Below are 16,126 nucleotides of genomic sequence, written 5' to 3' on the forward strand. Positions count from 1 at the left end.
TGAAGCTGAATTTTCTGGAAACCCTCTTATCGAACTCCATAATTGATGTTGGTTTACATTCATCCAAGTTGTTGAAGACGATTATTCTTTCGATTCTGATCGAATAAACTAAACCGATAGACATGTATGTGTTCTCAGTGATGATCCTTAGAAAAGGTCTCTCTTTGATACATGAATTAAGTCACGATCGAGTCTCTAACACTGCAAAATATTCCAACTTCCTTGGATATGGGATTGTTCTACCCCGATTGTCGCCAGACATCATTAATCTTGCAATGTTTATTGGTTTGTGGGATGAATTTACTTGCTCTTATTCTGGTTTTACAGGACTGTTATGGCTAAAGCTCCAGAAATCAACACATTGAGAGCAACCAACACAAAAGTGTGCGCAACCTGCTCACTCAGTCACTCTCTGACATGCAATCCTCAACTTCAGAGATGATTGTTACATTACGGGCCACCATTAGTCTCTTACTACCAACTAAGACCAATTTATCATCCACATTCCCGCTGACACATATATTGGGTGTACATCAAAGTCCTCCAATTTTGATGTGTGTTTCAGGTTAGATGCATACATCTGGTGCAACTTTTTAGCATGTTGTACAACATCCTTAGCTATTGGATGCTCACTGGTTGCTTGCCTACAATAAAATTTCTCAACTTCATTATGTTAATAAACAACACTGCCAAGCTACTTGGGGGATAAGTAAATTAGTTTTCTTTTATTCATTAAAATAGAACGAAACCTCAAAACCCGTCCTTCCGATGTCCTAAATTAGATGTGTGCATTAATCCTTAACGAAATTCATGCATATAGGATCGCATGGAAAAGAAGAACAAAATCTGCCAAAATGCTCCACTTTACCTGAGTCTCCCCAGAGATGTATGATTGGATAATACAGTATTTTGAACTGAAAATTGTGAACTTTCGTACCTAACATTTTGCATACACCATGTGAGTTCAAGGATCACAATACAGTCTTCAATAAAATTCATGGAACATCTGCAAAATAATGGAAAGTAGTACTGTAGTAGCAAGAAAAAAAAAAGTTTCTAATAACATGCGCAGAAAGGAATTCCCAGTTGGAAATATGGTCGGGTTTTTGGGAACAGAAAAACCGTGCTCATCAACTATTACTAATGGACATCCAACTGCTTCTTCAACAAATTCCATATGTGAGGTACGTCCCGTTAAAGTTATGATAGAAGATATGGTGTAACCTATCGACTATCGTGCATCAAGTCAAATCATCAATCTAAATTACGACAGAGCTGCACAGAAAACAAAAAGAATCTCAAAATCTATAACCTTAAGAGGAAAATGATGGTGGCTCTTTTTAACACTGAAATACCGAACAACTATTGCGGCACAAAGAACTGAAGTCCCAAGATGACCATTCTTTTCTAACATCAAAAATATGTTGGATTATGTAATCATGTCCTGAACTCAAATTCATTCCTTTTATTCCTCTCAATCCAACAAATCTTTTATATCCAGATATACGTGTAAGCTATTAGAGAGAGGAAATTTTGTGGATTAAACTTCTTTCCACAACTTTTCAAATGTTGAGTTCACTCAACTTCAGGTTAGTAATAGCCAACACGAATAAATAGAACCTGACCCGCTTTGTGGCGTGGTCCATATTTGAAAAGCTTCAGACAATTGTTGCCTTCGTCCACACTCTCTATCCTTGTATGAAGTCTCATTATATGTAAAACTGGTCATAGTAGACTTATTCTCATGTGTTTACCACGCAGCCTGAGCACAGTCTCAAAAACCACCAACAACCACTAAGAGTAATATCAATATACAAAGCACTGATTCAGTCACTGTCTGTGGGAGTCGAACCCACAATCTCATGACTATAGCCATGCGCTCTACCTGTTGAGCTAAGACAGCCAAAGGATGTTCATCCACATCTTACAAAGGACAGATCTTCTTTTGCCTCAAGTTCTGAGAAAATATGCATAATGATTAATGAATCAGATTTATAATTGAGTGAATAAGAAAATCTTCATCAACTTTCGATAATTTCTCATGGTGAGCATATGTGATGAACATGGCAAGTATCCTGTGTAAAATAATACAATAATTTCTCTGTCCCTTAGTGATTGCCGCTTGTTTTGTTTTATTAGCAACGCCAAAAAGTACCTATTTCATATCCAAAGATTTCATCCTTTGATCAACTGATTTTGACTACAGAAACCTTATGAATTCAATGTTAGGAAAGAATCTTCCAATAAATAAAAAACCTACAATTTTTGTTATGTATTCAAGGAAGTCGAATACAATTTGTCAAGCTAAAACCAAAACTTACACAAAACCTAATAAATTCAAACCAATACTTCTACTGTGATATATGAAAATAATCAACAAATCATGTCATTCATCGACCCGACAGTAAAAACCTTTCCACGTTCCGCTGATTTTTCCTAATCCTACAATTCTGACTGACCGTTTCTTTTGCAACTCTCTCTCCTCTTGTTGAGTTTTTAAGCAATTCCGAGCATTGTTCTCTTCCTACAACGTCCATACATTTCACAATTCCAAACTAAAAGATGATCCTTTAGAAAATGAACATGAATTATTAAAAAGAGAGAACATCGTTCTCAATCTGGCTTTTTGTTTCGTTTGAAAATTCCTAATTTCTATATTTTCTCTTGTGACCACCACCCTATAATGTACTTCACTATTTTACAGATGAAACAATTTAATCATGGATAAGGCATTGCTTACCACTTATGACCCTTTCTAAAAGTGAAGCCTGATCCTGTCACTGAATGCAGTATCAAGTGAATTTTCAACGCTAACTTCAGTGAGAAACCTATCAAGTTCCATATAAGAACATCAACCATCTACCTATATGGATCTCAGGAAAATCGAACTCTGTACGAAGCACCTTCTCCAAAGTACTGAGAAGACTTGAGAGAAGATAACTAAGCCTGCATTCAGAACCATCAACCTAAACATCGCCCCCTAAATGCTTAGAACATTATCTATCGGAAACATCAACCTAAACATCGCCCCATATATGCTTCGTTACCTTTCAGAAATATCTTCCTGGTTCGATAACTTCTTCTAAATATGGCTAACCAATTCTGGGAATGAAGACTACAACTTGGCTTAATAAACCTGGTGGTATCAAGGAACAGAAAAAGAAGTATCTCAACATCCACTAAGCCGAAAATGTAGATACATAGCTGAGTGTAACTATAATCGAGCATCGGTACCCGATGTAGTATCCCCTACATGATGAATCAAAAAACTCCGTCAGCTTATAGCTCATCAGATTCATAATTTTTTGCATAGACAACGCAAGTCCAAAGCTCAAGGCACTTCATGAACTTCCTTTACAGACTCTTTGTTACTGGACCTTAGAATTCATGTGTTTCTCATATAATCAGAGAAAGAGATCAAAATTTTTCTGTCCCGTTTTTTCTATGAAGATGTATTTTATATCATGACTGTCGGAACTTACTAAAGATCTACGATTCTAGCCTACAAAATATTATGCAGGTTATAAAGCAACACTAACCTTGTACTTGCAAAAGGTTAAAATAATCTTGTCCGGATTGTGTCAGCTCAAGTAAAAAGGCCATCTACTAAATCCCGTCGCACCTATTGATCTAGCTAAACCCTGATTCAATTAATCAAAACAAATTTTAATTATTTTAATAATGCACACTCTAAAGCACTGGACATCTGTTATATACAAACATAATGAAAATTAAACATTATACAATTAATGATTAACAACATTCTTATTTCAAGTTCGCATTAATCCTTGTCTGCCTTTATCTAACTCTCTCTGTCATAATGGTAGCAATGTAGATAATACTCAACGTAAAAGCAACATAGTATGGATTCTGTTTTTTGTGTTTTAAATTCATGTTCAGAAGTCTTGGTGGCAACATAAGTTTCCAGGCTGCTGCAGTGATTAGAGATGTTAGAATGGAGATTCTTTTAGATGGTAATTGGTTACTCCAGTATACTTGGTATATTATTTTATTTATGGCCACCACAATTTTTCTAAGTTTTTCAGTTGAAGTCTGAAGGTATAAGTTATCTTGAGTCTGTAAGATGTTCTCTTCACTTGGGTTTCTGGTGATTGTTGTATTAGCTGATTTTACTTAGCATTTGTTAATCTCTTCATTTGGGTTTCTGGTGATTGTTGTATCAGTTGATTTTACTTAGCATTTGTTACGCAATGTAGTTTATTTGATGGTCATGATCAAGCAACGGTTCCGACATTGACAGCTCAGTTTATGGAAAGAGGCTTGCAGACTTAGACAGGTGTTAATTCAAAGGTTCTTAGTTCATTTTGAAGTTACCTTCGCACAACATCTTTCCTGACACAGCACCGCCATAATACCCAAAACCCACTCAAAATTCCATGGCCCGACAAAGTTATGCAAGGGTTGGTACCAAAAAATAATAAAAACACAACCTTGCATAATCAAGACTAAAAAAAAGGCACCAACAAAAAAGAATCAAATATTAGAGTTCACAGCTGCACGGATGAACGACACATGCATGAATGAGATAAAGACATCAAGACAGAATCAAACAAAAACACCATTGGTAATATTTGTTGTGTATCTTAACCGGATTTTAGGCGAAGATGTTGAATGAGGTAATTGAAGCATATCACAGATCAAAGGATCTCGCAAGAAAACTCTTGTTTAGTAAGTATATGTTACTGTGGATTCTATTACGTGCAACATATTTTTAGGCCATGTAATTTATGCATGTACGTACTTGATCTTATGCATATGTTTATGTCCTACGTTATCTATTGCAAACTTACCAACAACGACAATGTAATCTTTAAAAATTGATACAATACGTCCATACCATGCATACATCGGTTGCGTGGTATTGATTTAGTGATTATTTTATTGTAACAAAATTGGTGACTCTGAGTTAACGGTGGAACAGAGAAAATTTAGGATGTCCTCATTTTACACACCTTGGGTTTAGTTTCGGGCACCAGTTGTCTCTCAGACTCTCACATTACCAATCACCTTGGACGTGCAGTTATGCAGGCTTGCACATCCTGACCCTTGGTCGGCTACAGTTCCAATGGTTGGGAACATTTGTTGAATTCCTGGAAATTGAATTGGTTTTAGTATTTCGATAAACGTATATAGTGAAGTGAAAGAAGTCATTTCTGATAATTCACTGTTGGTTATTATAAAATCGAATGCAGCAAAAAATTAAAAATATATATTTAAGATGGCAGATGACTTGCAACTGAGCAAATCCAAACAGACGATAAATATTTGATCCGCAAAAACACATTATACAAACAGTTTCACTAAGAAGACATGTCATTTTCTAATATATATGGATAATCACTAAGCATGAAGCAAATATTAATAAGCTATTAAATGAGTGCAAATGATTAAACCACCTAAAGTAATCATACGTAGTAATATCATGATTGGTTAATAGACAACCATGTGGCATGTGGGTAACAAAAGCGATTCTGGAACATGAAGATAGCTTTCTGTTCTTTTTCACTTCAATCAAAGAGTGGAATGACAATCATTGTTCCTAATAAGAGAATCAAACTATTACCTGGATCATATATATCAACAAAAATAGTGAAGTTACAAAAGATAGCCTGTCTGTACCATCGATAGATCCTATGGGAACCACCACTGAACCAACACATAAATCTACGTCCCGATATATACCCTTGTACAATCCGAGGAATGAGTGCTTTCAATCTTCTCTTTTTCAACTCTCAAATAGGTTTGCTTGTGCAAGCCTCTGAAAACAACCGCTCAGTATTACCTGCTTTTAAAAAAAAAGCATTGACGGAAGGACCTTGAAATTAGTGCTTCAAAAATACAAACACAACAAAAAATGAGGCCTTATGAATTACTACAACAACAACCGAACTTTCAAAATCTTTAAAGAGTCAGTATTCCACTTCTAATTAATACCGAGAAACACACCTCATTTATGTACGCAGATAACTTAGACATAGCAAGATGTACCTTTTTGGATTTTTCCGAAATCCTTTAGCCGAGATAACTGATAACTATCGAAATACATGGAATGACCTGCATATTTGTAAAACAACATTTACTTACTCACATCAGTATACAACTATCTAAATCAAGCTAATTTACTATTAAAAGATGTGGTATATTCTGACCAAGGCCGAAACCAACAACAAAATCGGACTAACTTTCAGCATCCGAGTTTCCATTTATTTTATCTGCATCCCACTCGGAGCTATCATCTATTTCGGAGACAAAAAATGCACAAAGTTAGACCACAATACACAAAAAATCACTAATTTTAGATATTCAAATAAAGCTGAGTTTCTAGACAAAAATCACCAAAAAGACCCTCATTGAGAACATATATAGAATCATCAATATCCGAAGCAATGAACTAAAAATTAATCGAGAGGTTTTAGAATTTCCAAACTCTTCATCATCAAAGTCTACTTTCTTTTTCAGTTTGCGTCTATTCTTTTTGACCGGTGTGTTTAGATGCTTTGCTTCCTTGTGGTTACTTAATGCACCTTTCCTACCCCTCTTAGATGTCTCCTTTTCCTTATCCTTGGTAGTATGTATAACATTTCATTCGCGACCTGAACCCTGTAAATAAAGAGAGCTTTACATGTAAATAATGATTCATATTTTAAACAAAGTGCTTTAGTACCAGTCGCTTGCAAAGCTACATGGGATTCTGTATCAGCTTATGAATCCTCTGATTCGCCTTCTGGATTAAATCCTTTTTGTATCGTAAAATTATCATATTTGTTGTTTATATTGTACTCTCATATTACCATTTTGAAAATAAAGGTGTGGTCCTTGATTCGGTTGAACCACTTGTGTGCCTTTTCTCCCTTGTTATTGAAAATAAATAATATAGTGAGCATGCATTCATAGTACATCTATCTATACTCAAGTTAATTGTCCATACTAATATGTTGTTACCTCGTTGCATTGTTCCAAGTAATTTACACTTTTTTGTTGTCTTTCCCATCACTGTAAATACTGTTGTATCTCTGTCATCCTTTACATACAAATTATATTTGTACCTGTGTATATTCTAAGGCGTTAGTAAGTCTCGATGTATTTTCCATCGATCTATTTAAAAATTTCTTTCATTTTCACCATGGTATATCGATTTATTTAAATTTATCACCAAGGTTCCTCGTCTTCGTCGTACTCAACCTTTATATTACATTTGATGCATGCCATGTAGTACCATTCTTTGTTCTCAACTAAGCCCAATACCTTCTCGTCGTAGGTGAATGTTTTACCGTGATACTTGAAGTATCGTACATTTTACTATGTTTTATTCTAGCATGTAAAAAATGTACCAAATACACGCTTACCATATTTTCACTGTTAATTGCTTTCTATATGGTCTTTCTATTTTCGATGGGATCATCCGGTTGTGAGAGCAAATAATTTTGTTTCTATTGTCTCCTATCATAAACTATATTTAACCTTTTAGTACGTAATAAAAGTCATATAGTCCTAATTTGATTCAGCGCAATTACTTCTCTGGTATATTCAGATTGATGAACACTCTAGAGACTGCGGTAGTAGCTAATGCAAGTGCACCTGTTGCAAGGTATAATTGTCAGTTAGTTGAACAGATACATGCTAATGTCAACACTTGCTGTATTTATTTAGTAACAAACTACTAACCTCGGAACTCACTTACAAACATGCCAGTCATAATAACAATTATCTGAGTATTCATGTGTTCCTCTACAACACCCTCTTATACTGATTTGCACAATTCCCCCCATAGAGTGACCTTCATAAAAACCATCTTGTTTCAACAATAATATAAGATTCATTATCAATTGATTCAGGGTCTCAGTTCTTAAATTAGAAATTATATACCTTTTAAAATCAAAGTTATTTACTTTGTATCTTTCCATGACTATCTCTCTCTTATGAACTTCGCCAGACCCTTTTTGACCATCGGATGCAGCCACGGTAATACCTGAAGCAGATTTCAATCTTCCAATAGCATCTGTTGTTAATTATATGTATCTTACATATGTATGTTGCATGGAAAATACAATCATAATTTGATTCTTACTTTGATTTTGTCAACACTTGCTCGCATAACCTACAAAATTTAAGAAATTTCAGTTATGAACACTCATGTGGAAAGAGAAGATAGAATAGTCAATTAGGTTGTAAATGTGTGTAAATTAGTTAATTACATAGTACAATAGCTATTTCATTGACAAATTTTTCCTTGACCTTTTAGCGAGCTACAGATCCCTATTGTGACATCACAGTTACGTTATTGCAGGAATCCTTTATATACTAACCCAAAACCTCCTTGGCCTAATTTATTTTATATTGATTTATCAAAATAAAATAAAAAATATATATTCATTTAACTTTTCACAATCATGCTTACAAAGTAGTTGGCAGGAAATATACACAATTCCTTCCAAATTCAATTATTAGAGCACCAAAAGTCTTTTGGTAGCAGATAGGTATTATATACTTTCCATATGTAATTTGAACTTTTTTAAGCAAAACCCAACTAGAATTTTCCATAGCATTGGCACAGCTCTAAGCCGTGCATTAAAAAATTGTAAAAAAGTAAAGCACTAAAACTATCTTGAGATGTGGCCCCCCACCACCGCAAAGGAAACAAAATATTGTAAAAAAGTAAAGCACTAAAACTTACTTGAGATGTGGTTTCTTCCCATGCTGAAAAATAAGCAAAAAATTCATTATACAAAAAAGAAACAGAAAATTTGGCTTTGGAAAGTTTGAAACAATATGAGCTGACTTTTGAAGCTATCCAAAAATTGGACTTCTCATGTTGAGATTTGAGTTTTCAAAAACAATCAAAGTATGCAAAACCTGAATAAAAAACTTAGTCAATTGTACAATAGATAACTTATATCTTCACCTATATCTCAAAAATTATTGTTTCTCATGAAAAAATAATTAGGACAATCTCCTCTAATGTTGTAGATCAAGTCTTCCAAGAAATTTGCGGGTACGTCTCATATCATTGTTGGTTCCTACAATGGTGTAGTTAGTTTTTATTGTTGGTAATAACATTTGTTGACCACAACATTGATCTTTATAAAAGAAAAAGAATCATGACTGAATCATAAAGGCGTCTACCTTATTTGGATACATATGGCCAAGAGAGACAAAGCGAAAGTGATGGTAAGCTCGGTGAGAATTATTTGACCTAATAATTGATATACTTACCATGTAAATTTGAGGTGTTTAGATTTGTGTACTCCGTAGTTAGTACTTTCTATAGAGCACCACTGTAATGTACTGTTTTATTTGTTGTACTCGAGTCAGTTGTAAACTGTTGAATCTAAGAGAAACGTTGTTCTCCAAATGGGCCTTCATGTCTATTATCACTTGATCCTAATGACTCTGTTGCATCATGTATCATAGAACTATGTTGCAATCAAAAAATTCAAGCCATATTATATTTCAAAGTAAATACTTGGATTTGTAAATTTACTGTTTTGGATGCTGAAAAATGGACTCAACTTCAAATTCCTTCAGTTACATAATCTCCACAAAGTGCACAGTCCAGATGAGCAGTACACCAACGAAGCTATTCTTCTTGTTATTAAAACTATAGCCTCCATGGATCCAATCGATAATAGTAGAAAAAAGAACGCAATAGTGACATTAACTTTAAATAAAAATGGTTCAAAAAATAAAATAAAAGTCCATGTACAGTGGTTTGTTGCTCCTTGCTTCTTGTAGGTCACTGTACATTTTATTTAGAGCCTTACAATCCATAGTCTAAAGTATTTGATTCGTACAAAGTGCTCCACTTAAGCTGAGCCTCCCCTGAGAGGTATGACCGGGTAAGACTGTATGGTAATTTGAAAATTATCAACTGTCAATTATTACCACACTATCACCAATCAAAATAAACTAAAATAAAATATTACCTCATTAATCTCTGTTCATTATCATTTTAGTGATGTTAAACAGTATAACAGTTTGCATAAACCATCTATGTATCGTGCGCCAAGTCAAACCACTAATCTAAATTATGACACAGCTGCACAGAAAACAACCTATAGAAAGTATACAAATCAGCCACGCAGGAAAAGATGCTCAATTTGTATAACCTCATGAGGTAGATGATGGTGGCTCTTCTTTAACACTGAAATAGTCAGCAATTATTGCAGCACCGAGAACTGTCCTAATCATAGGCATAAGTATGCTTTCCCCAACCAACACAACCTCATCAAGATGACCGTTATTTTCTGACATCAAAAATATGTTGGATATAAAATCTTGTCCTGAACTCAAATTCATTCCTCTGCATCCCATAAAAGCTTTTACATCCATATATATGTGTAAGCTATTAGAGAGAGGAAGTTTTGTGGATTCAACTTCTTTCCTCAACTTTCCGAATGTTGGGTTTACTCAAGTTTAGGTTATTAAAAAGCTACTCCCTTCGTTACTTTTTAATAGGCCAGTTTCTTTTTTTGAGAAAATTAAGGAAATTAAGAGAACTAATTATTGAAAGTGGTTCTCTACATACTTGTCAATAAAAGAAGTGAAGTGAAATGGTCCCCATGACACTTGTCAGCCAAAGAAATAAGTGAAATGGTCCACATAACACTTGTCATCAAAAGAAGTTAAAAGAAAAATGGTCCCAGAAAATTAAAGTAACATTTGACTTTCCCAATTAGGAAACTGGCCTATTTTTTTGAAATATTTATTTATAGAAACTGGCCTATTAAAAAGTAACGGAGGGAGTATATAACATTGGCCATATTAAACTTCTCCTCATATGGACCACACAGCCTGAGCGCAGTCTCAAAAACACCAACAACCACCAAGAATAATATCAATACACAAAGACTTGATTCGTTCACCGTCTGCGGGAGTCGAACCCACAACCTCATGACTAAAGCCATGCGATCTACCTGTTGAGCTAAGACAACCAAAGGGATGGAGTACAATATATACCTGCACTTTCCTCTTACTCTATTACTTCAATCACTAAAGAACATGACTTGGTTGATCATCTACATCTTACCAAGGACAAATCTTCCTTTGCCTCACGTCCTGATAAAATATGCATAATGATTGATGAAACAGATTATAGTAGAGAGACATAAGAAAACCTTCATATCCTTTGATAATTTTTCATGGTGGGCATATGCGATGGATGTTGCAAGTATCTTACGTGTAAGATAATAGTCTTCGTTAATTCCTAAAAGATTAATTTCACTCGGATACAAAAGAAACTCAAAAAAAAGAGGTAACTGAATGTTATGTTGAGAACCATCCTCAACATCTCCCGAAACAATAATTTAGCCATTTATAGGGATTCATCTTAATTTTGCTAATCCTCTCTAAATCGCAATCAGTGTGGTTGGCAGGGATTCATCTATTGATATAGATACTATCGATCACAGGTCAAGAAGAAAAAAAAGAGGGTGCGAACAAAAACATCACAAAAATGAGGGTGTGAAGACCACTAACTAATATTGATGCCAAGTATTTTGTGGAACTTGTAAAGAAGCCTGACCTTCACTGAGTTAGGGATCAAACACTTATCCAATATTCAAAAACCTCATTCCACACTGTCAATATGCTTATACAGTCCGGCTTAGAGCAACCACAACCATGAACGGGACTAAATACTAAAAAGCAGACTAAATACTAAAATATTTTGGCTTTTTTAGAGGCGCAGCGGTGAAAGACTATAATTTAGTCTGGCGTTGTTATAGTGAACATTTGACAGTGAGCGGAGTTATAATGAACGTATGGAGGTCAGGCGTCGTTACTGTGAACGCATGAGTGGGGCGTAAGTATTATCCACGCTTCATGTGGGGCGTAAGTATTATTATCGCCAGACGTGGGGCGCTCACAAAATCACCAACCTAGTGTTAATTCCAAGGGAGAGACGAGAGTATTAAGTGAGTTTGATGGAAAAAAAACATGAGGCGGCAATAATATCAACGTCTGATATCATGCATACATTTTGTGAACGTTTGGTTTGGTGTAGTTTATATTAACGCCCCACTGAGACGTTCTTTGGATTAGCGCTCCACTCTCAAGCGCACACAATACTTACGCCCAATCTTATACGCTCATTATATTCACGCCTAACCTACAACGCTCATTATACCTACGCCCCATTAAATTCAGTTATAGTCTGATCGGCGACTACATTTAGTCTCAAACCCTAGAAAACCATACCAAATTTAGCTTTAGTCCATCCCATTGTGCTTCACTTTCGGACCAAATTTGGTTATAGTCTCCAAATTTGGTCGTGATTGTGGTTGCTCTTAGGCACCAAAAACAGTCCCATAACATGATTCCCCTCCCCAAAGCACAAATTCCTAGATGATAGCTAAACCAAGTATGAACCCACAAAAAGAGGACTAAGTTACCGTAGAAGTTCCCCACACCTTGAAACTTTTCAGGTACCTGACCATCTGAAAAAAAAAAAAAAAAGATTAGATAAAGCAAATGATTGTCAAACAGTAAACATGAGTATATTATGTAGCAATTCAAGAAACTTTTAAAACCACATTAAAAAGAAAAAAAAATTCAGCAGACTAATGAAACTGTTAAGCTTGCTAGTTATCAAAAACTCTCTAATTATCTTTTGAACTTCTTTTTCACAAAATCTTCAATGAAAGTGAGAGGAACAACATACATAAGGAAGACATGAAGTCATCTTTAATCTAATATCCATTAAAAGACTTACATTACATGTCAAAGAAAATATATAATCAAGGTATAAATTTCCAGTTCCAATTATAAAGTCCTAAAGTGAAATCATAGTCCTGCATTATCAATATATGTAGGAAGACATGAAGTCATCTTTTTAATCTAATATCCATTAAAGACTTACATTACATGTCAAAGAAAATATATAATCAAGGTATAATTTTCCAGTTCCAATTATAAAGTCTTAAAGTGAAATCATAGTCCTGCATTATGCATATATGCTGTTGATGCATCATGCATCCACCTCTTTCTTCCCATCAAGCTCCTAATTTTTTTGAGGCTGATCAGTTAAAGGTAGATCCTATAGGATGTTAAGCAAAAAGAGCCAGTTAATTGGACTATAAGTCAATCTCGTTTTAGTTACAAAAAATGAAAAAACCCATTATCATGCATGCTTGGAATCCCGAGCCTCATCATACGCATATAAATTGTGCCATAAATTGGACAAAATTTTATGAAAAAACTGATCGAACTCATGACAACAAAATTCACATGGAAAAAGAATGCTACCTCAATGAAGTTTCCTAATGCATTCTTCAATTTGTGATCTCCCTTGCTTTGCCTTTTCCATCCTTCCCCGGGAAACTTGGGTGGCAATGTGCGAATGACTTCTCAACTTTCTCTTCTTTATGCATCATCTTACTATATCATCTTCTCCTTGAATATTCTGTAATCATCTAAGGAAAAACAAAAAAACACATCGTTTAAGTATACGAGAGTGCAATTACTTGGTTGAAATTTTCGTTTTCTTCTATAACTTAACATAATAAAACATTTATCCACTTCTTATACAACGTAAAACAGATTGGAAGATGAACAATGCTTTCCCATGTCCAGATTTCAATTCAATGTATGAAATATGTGCATCAAAATTGAACTTTATGGTACCACCGTTTTTACTCCGGTAGGGAACGACCAAACGAACTAAAGAAACTCAAAAACTGAAAATACCAAAATACACAACATTTATAAACGATTAGATAGCTTGGGAGTGAGTATTCCAAGAGAAAAATCAATTTAAAAAAGAAGGATAACCAACCATGAGAGACCAAGTTTAATTCCTAGCATTAAACTATTAGTGTAAAGTCAGTAACGGTGCACCCTTTGAACCTAACTGAGCAATCCCACACATGCCAGAATGTGGAACTTTCGGATCCATATCCATACCTATAATATAACACTGTTGGCTTTGAGTCTTCGAATTCTCGATGAATAAATGTAAAGCCGAGAACCACTATCGTTTAGATTGAGAAGTTACTTGCAGTACCAATATGGAGCAGTGTTGCTCATGGGGATAATTAATAAAGATACCGCACAACAGAGAATGATACTATTACACATCTACATAGTTCTCATGTTCTCGTATTCGCGGCATATGGAACATATCCAACCAATGAGATACATAGGACTGTACAGGAATTTCATTCTATGTCTTCAGCAATGAGTTCCTCTACATGCAAACCAAGTTTCTGATTAACATAGCTTGTACTCTCCTCTACTGATCCCAAGATTATTATCTTTCACATCTTGAGCTAAATAAACCTACTTCCCAAAATTCTTCCTAGAATGTTACTAAACAAATAAGTCCCCGTACTTAAATTAATCTTATGTGTAGGCACTAATTATGACAGTGCTGCCAACGTTATAGGCACTAATTATGACAGTACAAAAGAAGCTGCAAAAACATATAGTATATATATGATGTATAGATAAATCACCTAGTTCTCATCCTTCTCCTCCTGGCGCTGTTGTGCTATCCTACTTTGGCGTGCTTTCTGAGCAGTTGAGCGAGATCCCTGGCAATTCTGACACCAATCAATCATATTAGAAATAATTAGGAAATCTCAAAAACACATTTTATAACTAAGCCACGTAACAATAATTTAGCCCTTCTAGTTGAGTTATGTAAATTTAGATGATGATCTAATGTTACAGTACGTGTATTGTTTTGTTGTCCGTGATAGCCATCACTGTGAGTTGTTCTCCCAGCGTGCTTTCTGTGCTTCCGATCTGGATCGCTGGCAAATCAAAAAGTAAGCAAGCTAATTCAGCAACAAAATGAGGCAAAATATTAATTAAAGAGGATAATAATGATTCTAGTTTTGTAATTGAATCAAAGTTTCTGGGGAATTGTTAAGTGTTATCATGAAATATTAAGTGTCACCTACGGTAACATGGTTATCACCAAAGCAGATATGATGACTAAAGAGGCACAGCTGGGTTAAAGTTAAGTGGTAAGGTTTTCATTGAAATAATTATGCACAGAGCTACGACTAAAGAGGCAAGACGCATGATCCTCTTGAAAAACTAAAGGAAATTTTGTGGAAACCTAAACATTAAATGAAAGAAAGTGAGCATACCTTGGTAATATGTGAACGGTACTGCTGTTGGCAATGTCCATCACTCTTACCGTTTTTTTTCACATCTCTCTCTCGACTGATGTTTCGTCTGAGCTATTGAATCTTCACTGTTAAGATTGAGATAATCATGATTTGATGGCATATTTGCTAAATCGATGTAAAATAAGAAAGATGGGCACCATCCAAAGGATTTAGTTTAGATCGATGATCAGAAAGAACTTCGAAAGGTATTTAAAGTATTCGACATCTATAAGTAGCAGGAGTCGCTTTTATGGTAAATATCGCAATGATCTCCATATGCAGAAAAAATTGGTACGAATAGTTAAAACCGTGAGTTTTTCCTATCCGTCCAATTGAAAACTCAATCTGGAGCTTCCCCACCACCGGATCGGGTCCCCGTCAGACGTCGTCCGTCTATGTGAAACTGAATCATTTTAGGTCTGGTGGTGTTATAGTTTTACCTTCTTCACATGATGAGAATTACTCTTCATATTGAGTAGCACTTCTTATTGTTGTCATGTTGTTTGAAACTTTACTCTAATCGTCGTGATCGTGATAGTTCTTTAAAAATTCAACGTAGAATTTAGGAAGAAGCACACCGGAAATTATTCTTACAAAGTCAAATAATTCTCATTGTACAATTCAGTGTATAAACTTAGGGGGAATGAAGAGAACCTTCATAAAAAACTAAATAGAACAGAAGCAGGTCGGTCGATCGTCCCTTCATTCTAAGCTAAGCTTCAGTGTCTTTATAGTGCTTGGTTTTTTGGTCCGGTAATCAACACGAATTTCGCAAAGAGATACATTCTATGATACTAACGGTAGCAGAGAAAGAGTGGCATGGATCATACGTACCTGTTCTAGCCACCATGTCGCTGCTACATGAGGGAATACTATAGCGGGTGTTGGGTGAGGAGCAGCGAACACAAATTGATCTCTGTCAGTATGGCCAAGCTCAGTCAATTCACAGCAAAATAATTTTAAAAAAGCAACAACTGAAGTTAGCTTTGGTG

At 35.1% G+C, this 16,126-nt stretch overlaps 1 protein-coding gene and 1 long non-coding RNA gene across 2 annotated transcripts in view; one reads left to right on the top strand and one right to left on the bottom strand.

Moving 5' to 3' along the window:
- Window positions 1-16,126, top strand: part of LOC113280618 (uncharacterized oxidoreductase C663.09c-like) — a 100,212-nt gene that overhangs the window by 19,818 nt on the left and 64,268 nt on the right.
- On the bottom strand, window positions 11,768-16,068 carry LOC113280704. Its single transcript, XR_003325744.1, has 6 exons — window positions 15,969-16,068; window positions 15,114-15,220; window positions 14,692-14,771; window positions 14,472-14,549; window positions 13,264-13,430; window positions 11,768-12,455 (listed from the first exon to the last, which is right to left on the bottom strand). It is a non-coding gene; the product is annotated as an uncharacterized LOC113280704 (long non-coding RNA).

This window comes from Papaver somniferum, chromosome 1, assembly GCF_003573695.1.
Source record: "Papaver somniferum cultivar HN1 chromosome 1, ASM357369v1, whole genome shotgun sequence".
NCBI lineage: Eukaryota > Viridiplantae > Streptophyta > Magnoliopsida > Ranunculales > Papaveraceae > Papaver > Papaver somniferum.